The sequence below is a fragment of the Molothrus ater genome, chromosome 17, assembly GCF_012460135.2.
Source record: "Molothrus ater isolate BHLD 08-10-18 breed brown headed cowbird chromosome 17, BPBGC_Mater_1.1, whole genome shotgun sequence".
NCBI classification, from domain to species: domain Eukaryota; kingdom Metazoa; phylum Chordata; class Aves; order Passeriformes; family Icteridae; genus Molothrus; species Molothrus ater.
In genome coordinates this window covers 5152589-5162397 of record NC_050494.2, presented here as the reverse complement: position 1 = coordinate 5162397, position 9809 = coordinate 5152589, and the positions used below count along the sequence as shown (strand labels likewise).

Sequence of the window (9809 nt, the reverse complement as noted above, 5' to 3'; positions counted from 1 at the left end):
CCAGCTCTCCTTCAGCCATGTACAGGTGTCCCCTTCTTGTCCCAATATGGTCCCATTAACCTGAGCCACTGCTTCAGCCTCCCCTCCAGGCCATTCATGCCTGTGGAGTGGGCAGCTGGCTGCCAGTCTCAATCCTGGTTTTGTGGAAATCAGACAAATCTCCCATTTCTGGAAGGAGTAGCTGCCCTAAATCTCCGTCACTGGTGCAGCTCTTTAAGAGCACAGTAATTCTCCACCAAATTGAATCTTCCCTGACAATTGGCAGCACATCAGAGACAATTCACAGGCATATTTTTTCCCCTTTCCTAACAGGAAATAGGGCTTGTGTTACATTTACAGTGACCTGGAGCTCCGGGGGCAGACTAATATCTCACCTAAACAAACAGACAGTATTTCTTCCCTGATACAGGCAGATGGGCTGAAAGGGAAAGCTGACTTGGCTCTGGCCTTCCCAGCTCCCAGCAGCAGTGTGGGAGGCACCAACAAAGTGCAAACCTGTGAACACCAACACAGGGATCCCCAACGCAGCACAGAAGTTTGGAGCTGCAGCTCAGCCTTTACACTTGGTCTCTCTTTTTGTTTTTTATGAAATTACCATTGTCTCACCTCCTGTGGATCTCACTGGGGTCCCTCTGATGGTGTGAACTGGGGGGTTTATTGCTCAATCCATGGTAAGGCAGAGAGGACCCAAACAGCCTCCTCTGCTAAACCTCTCCACCTCCTCGCAGTCTGCAGCATTTCCCCAGGAGGTTCCCACTTGCCTTTGTGGGCACTGAGAGATAATTCTGGGCTTTATTTGTGGTGGATTTGAAAAAGCAAACTCCAAACTGTGTAAAATGACTCTGGGGGACAGTAACTTACAACAGATGTCACAATTGTTCAGTGTCTGACTGACGAGAGAGCTCTCAGAAATAATAAACGCCTACATGTGCTTGCAACACAAATAATATTCAGATACTATTTTTCTTGGATTTCCCTGCCCTGATGTGCTACATGTCTGCTTTGCCCTGTTCATCCCTTGTAAAAATCAGAGAAACAAACCCAAACTTGATGGGGAAATCTCCCGATTGCAAAACTCCACACCATAAGTGCATCGCACCAAGCATGCACACGAAAAGCAGAAGTGAAAAGAAGTTTCACACCCATTAACTCAAAAAGCCAAAGGCAGCAGAAAATCCTGCATGTTTCAATGACTCACCTATCCCAGAAATGGGATTCACCTCTCTGCTGCCCACAACCCCACTCAGCTTAGCAGGAGCTGCTGCTCTGGAATAAGAATGCATTGCTTGAGATCCTCAGCTTCCCCCAGTGTGCACAGGATCAGACCTCACAAACTTCCCATGCCTGTAGGATAACCAAGGAAAGCACAGTTTAGAGGTGAAGGCAATGTCTCCCATATCTCAAATATGTTTTGCTTTCCAAAATACCATGGAGAACTAAAAACTCTGCAGCTCCTCCCCTGCATGTCTGTCCCCCATGGCAAAGAGGGAGTCACAGCAAGGTAGAGGCACTCCCCAACAGCTCGGGGTGAGCACCCATGTGAGGGAGCCCCTCTGTGCAACACCTTCCTGGGCCCTGGCCCATCCAACAGCATTCCTGTCTGAATCCAGTACAGGAAAAAATACACTTCAGGCTGCTGAGAGCCAGACAAAGTCTGCCTTTCTAGACAAAACCAGAATAGCGGCAGGAGGAGTGAAATCCAAAGTGGGATAAATGTCTGTAGCAGAAAATATTCTCTGAGGGAGCAGCAGAGAGACAGTGTCAGGGGAAGGAGCGATGCTGCTGGAATGACTGGCTTTGAGCTGTGGTGTTGGCTTCTCAGTGAAACCACAAGTCTGTTCATGCTAGGCACAGAGCTCTCTCTCCCTGGTTGTTTCCAGGAATCGGCCATCGGCAGTGGACAATTAGAGGAGCAGTGTGAGAGCTGTGGCTGGCTGGGCTCCGCAGCTCCGACGTTCTTGGTTCGCTTTTTTTGCAAGAGAAACAGCTGTTGACCTTCGGTTTTCTGTGTCACTCATGGCCATGGTGTTGGATAGAGGTATTTTAGGATGACCATGTCTGTTTACACCAACAGTTACAACAGATCCCTTACAAATCTCACCTTGTTGGGTGGACAAGCCAAATGCCAGCCAGCCATCACTCCTACTTGTGTGGATACTCTCTAATCATCCCCTTCTCTACTTCTGCTAGGCCAGGGCTGAATTTGGGAAAGCAACTGAATTTTAACTCCCTTAATCTATATTGGGGCCCCCAAAACCTCCTGCTGAAGCTTGGTGAAACCTTATGCCAGCCTCAAATGAGTGAGAATTTTCTGTGACTGCATCCTGTGGTTTCAGCTGGTTTTGCAATTAAGTTTGTGTCCTAGTTTCATTCTGAATTTCAGCTGATGCCATGCTCAACTCAGATAAATCAGAACCTTAAAATGAAGCTCAACCCTGTATGAGCTCTTCTCTGAACTAACTGCTGCCTGACATTTTTCTGTTTTGTTGTTGCTATTCTCTTTTTCCCACCTCACTCCCAGTCAAGTCAAACTGTCCCCTAGTCACTTCTCATTCCTTTATGGCATAAGGAGTCTCTCAGGGTGTTTGGAGGTGGCTACTGGGCCTTTCCTTGCAAATTCACATTAATCAGAGGCTTTGCTTTCAGCCCTCATGAGTTGCTGAAAATATAAATGCAAGCAGCTCTGCTCTCCATGGATGAGCTTGTGCTGATGGGCTTTGAATACTGGGCTCAGGATGCCCCAAAAACCCATCTGGGGTGCACACATGGGTGACTGCTGCCTGTGCATCAGGAGAGCTCAGCACATATGACAATGTTTGCGTGGACTGAGAAACACTTTCTTGCCTTGTTAGTAATAGTCCAGAGCACAAAAAAGCAGGAAAGATAAGCAATAAAATGAAGAAGAGTGGTCAAGTGGCTCAGGTCTTTAAAGGCTCAAGGGCTTCGTGTCCTTCCAGGAGTCTGAAGTTGAGAAGCTGAAATCTGGAATTTAATCTGAAGCTGAGAAATGAGAGGTCAGAGGGAGGAGGCCACTTGTATGTGCTGAAGGTTGGGAGATGCAGTCGTGAGCTTTTGGTTTTGCAAGCAAACGTGTTTCCTCCATCTGTGTAAACAAGGAGCAGAGAAAGTTAACATTGCAGGGGAAATATAGGAAAGAGGGCTGAGCAGGTTTTGACTACCCAGCAAAAAATTGATGGAATTTCAGCTTCAGCTCAGTTGTGTCTCCATTTTCCAATACAAAGCATGAATAAAGAGCAAATGCCCAACAAAGGGAGAAAGGGGAAAGACCTTTTGAGGGCTGTACCAGCCAGGCCAGCCACATGACCTGTGAGAACTCAATTTGGTTTTTATGTGGTGGGAAGTGTGCCTAGGACTCTAAATAATGCTGTGTTGTCTGAAATGTTACACAGAGTCCCAGCTAGATGGGGTCCTGGGTCGACACAGCTGGAGGGAAAACTCTGCAGGAGTCCCATGGATATAAATAGATATAAAAAATTCAGCACCATTCAGATATTTATAGAGGTTTTGTTATTAGGTACATTAAAATAATCCCCAACAGCCAATGAAGTCCTTAGCTGTGGTACCTCTGTGTAATTAGTGATCTTTTAAGTATTACCTCTGTATAAATGCATAAATTTTTTGTCTGCCTTATTCTGATCTGCCTTGCCCTACCCAATATTCTCCAGCCTTCCCTTTGTTTCCCATAACTTCTTTAGAGGTTCTCTTATATGTTCTTTCAGGTGCATCTAATCTGCTGGATAAGACACTGAATTTGTTAATTTTGCTAAAAATCTCCAGGAAAAAAAAAGGATTTGCTTAAAGCTTGTCATGTATTAGTAAAAAAAACTCTGCCTAAACAGGGTTGTAATCAAAATTCTCACACAAAGAGCTCATACTGAAATATTGAATAAATCAATTTTTAAAAAGTTAGATGATCAAATCCCATGAAATCTGTGAGTATCTGAGGATGTGGCTGGATTGCAGAGAAAAGGTGCCCCCCTGCAGATCCTGCATGCTGGGCACTGAGGAGCAGATCCCTGCTGGATGTCACTGCAGATCCCTTCTGGCCTGTGTTTCCTCAAGTAAAACCTGGGTGTGAGGGGGTCAGGGAGAGCTCTGCTCCAGCAGCAACTTCCACCCAGGAGCTGCAGGGGCCGGGGCTCACATCTCACCCAGGGCCACTGGATGAGCTGCAGGCTCCCATGATGGAGCCTGGACTACTGGAATGAAAGTAAAATATCACAGTACTTTTAAAATTGTATGAAGGAAATATTAACGATGGACAAATAGAAAATATATGTAGTGACTAGAATAAAATGATTGAAAAAACCTTAGAAGCTCTTACAAGCAGCTGGCATTGACTCAGGCTGTGTATTCATTGAGACACTAGAAATCTTTCACCAAAAATAATTAAAATCAATCTGTGGAAAAGCTGGTAAAGTTTCCTTTTCTTAGCTTCGAGTGAGGGCCCATAATACAGATTTTTTTTTTTAAGCTATCAGATAATACCAGATGCACAAAGCTTTCCCTGTGACCCTCTCCCTGTCACACACAGCCCCCAAATCAGATCCAAACCGGATAGTGTGGGCAGAACAATGGGAAGCAGATAGCATCTGGTGCTGTAAAACTAAACACAAAAGAAAGGAACAAGAAGTAAAATCACACACCAAGTGCCTAAGTAACTGTCTCCTTCCCTCTTCCACCCTTTTTTTTTTTTGTTTATTTTTCTGGTAACTTGATGGAAATTCAAATCTCAAAGCAGATCTCCAGGGTGGAGAGCCAGGGCTGGAGAGGAGGAAGGGGATAACTTGCACTTCCCCAAGCCCAGGCTGCTGCCTTTTCACACAGGTATTTTGTTGAGAGAAGCTAGGCAATGACTTCTCTGGGCAAGCCTTTACTCCCTAAAATGAAGAGGAACACCTGCTACCATCCATGAACTTTGATTCCACACTCAAACAAGGCTCTTTACTATTCTATATTTACTATTCCATATCAACAGCACTTATTTTTCTGCTTCAAAATTGTCAGGCAGTGAGTCACAGAGTGAAAAAAAAAAGGGATGGATTTCTATGATCCATTTTGTACAGGCAGTAATATAAAAGGTGTAAACAATGTATTATTGCTGGCATGGTTTTAAGAGCATTTAGGAATCCACTGGATTCCTCTATCACATCCCAGTGCAAAATCTTTGTAGAATATACATAAATTGTGAAAGTACTTAATATCAACTTCAGGTCTTCTTTCTCCTATCTTTTTTCTGTGTATCAAAAAAATCAGTCAAATAAACAAACCAACAAACAAACAAAACCAACAAAAAAAAAGAAGGGGAAAAAAAAAAGAAAACCTCAGCAGATTCAATGAAAACACAAAGGCAGCTTTTGAAAGATCAGAAGTCAAAATGAGATGAAATGTTTCACTCCACACAAATACATGAGATTTGTCCTGCCAGCCTAATTACATGAGGAGCCAGCCCTGTGCTCTACCCTTTTTATCCCTCTTAGCTGTGTAAACTACTCAAAACTGGAGGGCACATGTCACTTACACTGACATGCAAATCATTACTGCTTTGTCTGCCAGGAAATTTGTGTAAACCAATGCTGAGTTCAGGTTCATTATATTGACATTTTTACCAACAAGTAAATTGAAAGGTTACATTGTTGACATACCAGATGTTATGCAAACTGCTTTTCAAACCATGGCTTCCATACATCTCTATAAATATATAAATTAGACACTTACAAATGGTGTGTGAATCAATATATGGTAAATCACCAATTTATAAACACATAGCAAAAACTACTGTGTGTAAACCCCATATTTCACACAATGTCAAAACCTCCTTTTCCACCCAGTACTTTTCATTTCCCTGAAAATAGCTGTCATCTATGTAAATGTTTTCCCTCAAGACCAACTGTTCTTCATGGTAAGAACAGTGCATGGAAACCTGGGTGCCTGAATTAGCACATGGTGTTATCAATGAGAGTTAAGAATCCAAGTGAGAGTTGAGCTACAACGCAGCTTTAAGGTTTTGAGTTTATGTAGCTAAAAGAGTAGATTTGCATGTGCTAATTTCAGGAACATTCATTTTTTTAATATGGATTTGCTCCAGTTTGGATTTAGCCTCGGGGTATTTTGACCCCCTCCTTCTGCATTCTTTTGTCCCTTGACTCGAATAACAAAAATGAGCAAAACGCTGTTTGTCCAATGAGATACTCATTTCTCATTTGAGACTGTTCTCCCTTCTTGGTGATGCAAATCAGCACTGACCTTGGAAATTCAGGCTCCATGAAGCACATGAGGTTCACAACAAAATCTCAAGGCTTGATACTGTGATTTTAAAATGGTGCTTCACTTCCCTCCATTACAGGACTAAAACTAAGAGGGGCTGCCCCAGCTTAGCTTACTAAGGACTTCAGGTACCTCAGGCTGTACTGCTGCAGCACAGAAAATGGAGTTTGGTCCTTGTTTGGTCTCCCACTGCAATCACTATTTCTCTAGAAGGCCCCTGCAGTGCCCAAGATTTCTTGCTGGGCCCAGTTTCCAACATATGAATTTACTGTGGTGTAAATCAGGGCAAAACAGATAGATATCTTAAATCTCCAGCTGCAGAAAAATGAGATTTCTTGGAATGCCGGTGCTGCCTTCTGCCAGTTGCCTCATCTCCTGATCAAAGAAATGTCATAACAAATCAGCTTTTATGTAGGACCTTATATACATTCAACATGCAGATACAGAATGGTCTCAATACACTCCAAAAGGCTCCTCCAAGCTGGAAGAAGCCTTGATCAGTGCAGACCCTTCTCAAGCAGCTGTGACACAGGACTGTGTCTTTCCCACTTTATAATTCTTTGCTGAGTGCTCATACTGAAATTGTTTCATAACCACATGAATTTGGAGTTTTCATTTCGCCCTTGGAAGAAATGTAGAGCCTGGCACACTGACAAGTATAACAGTGTGTAAAAGCACAATTAACTTATGCTCCCACCCCATTTTTTTACATTTCTGAGGAAGCCCTGAGATTTCAGAGTGATTGTTTTCACTTCAGAGCCAGCAGCACACGAGCACTTCATCAGCAGAGCCGTGCAAACCCGGCACGTTCGGCCACTGGCACGGGGAGAGCTCACAGCACATCCTGCTCCTTCCCCCTGCCACAGGCTCCCCAAACCAGGGAAACAGTAATTAAAAAGGCCAAACACCAATTAAATACGGTGCTAACAGACTTAGGCACCATAATCCCGAGGTTTTGTCTTAGTACAACCAACTTTTTAATTTCAAAATGTGGATTTGTCTATGCATAAGCAAGTAGCACCTTAGAGGCTAAAGATCAAACAAAGTTTTTCAGAATATTTAAGTCAGTTTATGCCCAAAGATGCTGAAGTTATCTGCTTGCCAAGTATTTTGATTGAGATCCTGAATTCTCAACTCACCTTGATGAAACACAGACAGCTAAAAAGAAAATGGTTTCAGTCACTCCATGCCAAGATCCCAACACTACAAATGTTTATGAACTTTGGTATTTACCTGCTTTCCAAAGACAGCTTGGGAGAGCAGAGTGATTGCAAATGTTTGCAGAATGCTGTGTTACTGAAACAGAGCAGTCTGTGAAAGTGGAGCTTACTGAGACAAGAAACTTTTTAATTATTTTGAAGCTGTTAAATAAGCAAGGCTGAAGTTCCCTGTGCTGAACATGGGCGCTGTTTGCTGTGAACCATTGCTCTGAAGTTGGTTCCCTGATGAATTCAGCTTCTGCCACTTGCTTCCCTGAGGTCTCAATGACACCATGTAGAGCAATCTCACTTGCATTTCATCTTCTTCCTGAGTGTAGACTCCCAAAACTCTGAAATTCTTTGCTGGTCTTACAACAGATCTTAGCAATTGTCTATTTTCCTTTTAGTCACCCTGGTATTGACCTATCTTTGGCAGCTACATCTAGATATCTCCCTTGTAAGTGGTGATAACACAGATCAGAGCAGCTTTCAGATGTAATCACCCTCATAATCACCTTAACAATCTTGAGGGAAAAAAACCCCAAACCAAACTTCCAGAGTTCATCTGTCTTAAATTCTCCTAGAGTTTGCTTTAGATACCCACCAGCCCTGTCACTTCTAAGAGAACACACTCTAAACCCACTATCAAGCTGACTATCACTTCAGAACCAGCATCCTTGGACCATAAATGGCACGGGGCTCCAGCCAGGTCTCCCATTTCAGCACATTTGATAGAGCTGCACATGCTCTGCCTTTACCACCAAGCCCATACAGACATTCTGCCAGACACAATCATCACTGGCTAGCCTGGCAACCTGCAAGCACTCCCAGGCACATGGTCTGGAGAGCCTGGCTGTTACAGGAGGAACAGCCAGCTGCAGAAATGGATAAAATTGCACCTAAAAGCAAAACAGAACAAAACGCCATGAGGCCTCTGTGATCTCTCTTCATAAGCCTGTGCCCAGGCTTAAACTCTGTTTAAATACATGGATAAATCAATTAAAGTACTCTGCCACTCCCAAAAGTTGCAAGGGTCACAATAGAGCAAAACACACATATATCCACCCAAAAGGCTAAGGGGACTGGTTAGTTTTATATTGTGATGCTTTGCTCTGTGGATTCTGATTCTTTTTTCTAAATTGATTGTTCATTTTTAATGGAGTTCTAATGAAACACCCTTAAGCTCTGCAGTGGTTTGCATCTATGGTTAGCAAGCCAAGTACCAGTGTGTTTTGTTTCACAAGTAGCATTAGAGATAAGAGAGGGTAAGATCGTGCCCTGGTTTTACAAGGCTGTAAGAGGCACTTAGGGGCCATACAGTCTCCTGCTTGGCTGCCTAAAGCCTCCTCTGGTCATTAAATAATGTGAAAGGCTTATAATAACAGCTGGCGACTAATCTATTCCCTTTGTACAAATGTTTTACATTTGTCACTATAACCATTGTAGAGAGACAGCTCTGCTCTCCTGAAAGCTGAATCTTTCCCAGAATTTTTTTTTTATTTACTTAAAACTGCACCCTCACAAGTCACCACTTGCCAAATATTATCACATCATGATGAGAGCTTATATTCTGTAGTATGTATAAGCAAAAGATTGTAGTCACAGGATCTTTATGATACCAAGGTAAGATAAAATATTAAGCAGGAAAAAGGAGTGGGAAAGGTGTTAAAGAAACTTTTTCTTTAAACTAATTGATACCACACTTTGCAAGAGAAGTTTTCCTCAATCTGCAAATGGAAAAGAACCCCTTGATTTTCTGCAAAGTGAAAAAAAAAATTAAAAATACCCAGGAGAGCACTGGGAGTTGAGATGCACCACAGATGCACCACAGCTAAAGTTCTCTATTGTGCCAGTCACAACTGAGGCCTGTCAGACATTGACTCTCTGCTTTCCAGACACACAGGTTCATTTTTTCCCATATTTCATGGTTTTAACAGATCACATATGAATTGCACATGAGAATCACTCACACCAAACATGCCTCTCTGCTGGTTCAGTGCCTCTTCACTCTCATTAAAGAAATAATATTGCATTCTTGGACATCACAGGATATCTATGGGTCACCCTAGGTGAATGGCAAATTACTTCACTGAATGACTTCTCCAGTTGTGACTTACACAGTGAGGTAGAGCCTGACAGTGAGCATGAACCTGGACTTGACCCTGATTTCCTGGAGAAGCACCAGCAGCCTCCTTGTTCTAAAGAAATTTTAATTGTTCACCTTCCACTCGGTGTGGTCATTTATATCTTTTCTGCTGGCCTACTTCCAAGAAAAGGTCCAAGTATTAACCTGGCTTCCCACACTTCAACTGCATTTCTCAG

At 43.0% G+C, this 9809-nt stretch overlaps 1 long non-coding RNA gene across 1 annotated transcript in view; it reads right to left on the bottom strand.

Annotated features, from left to right (window-relative positions):
* Positions 1-228: 228 nt before the first annotated feature.
* LOC118694807 (uncharacterized) overlaps positions 229-9809 on the bottom strand; it is a 106062-nt gene continuing 96481 nt past the window's right edge. The window contains exon 9 of the long non-coding RNA XR_008508668.1: positions 229-1344. This is a non-coding gene — a long non-coding RNA (uncharacterized LOC118694807). The remainder of the gene's footprint in view (positions 1345-9809) is intronic.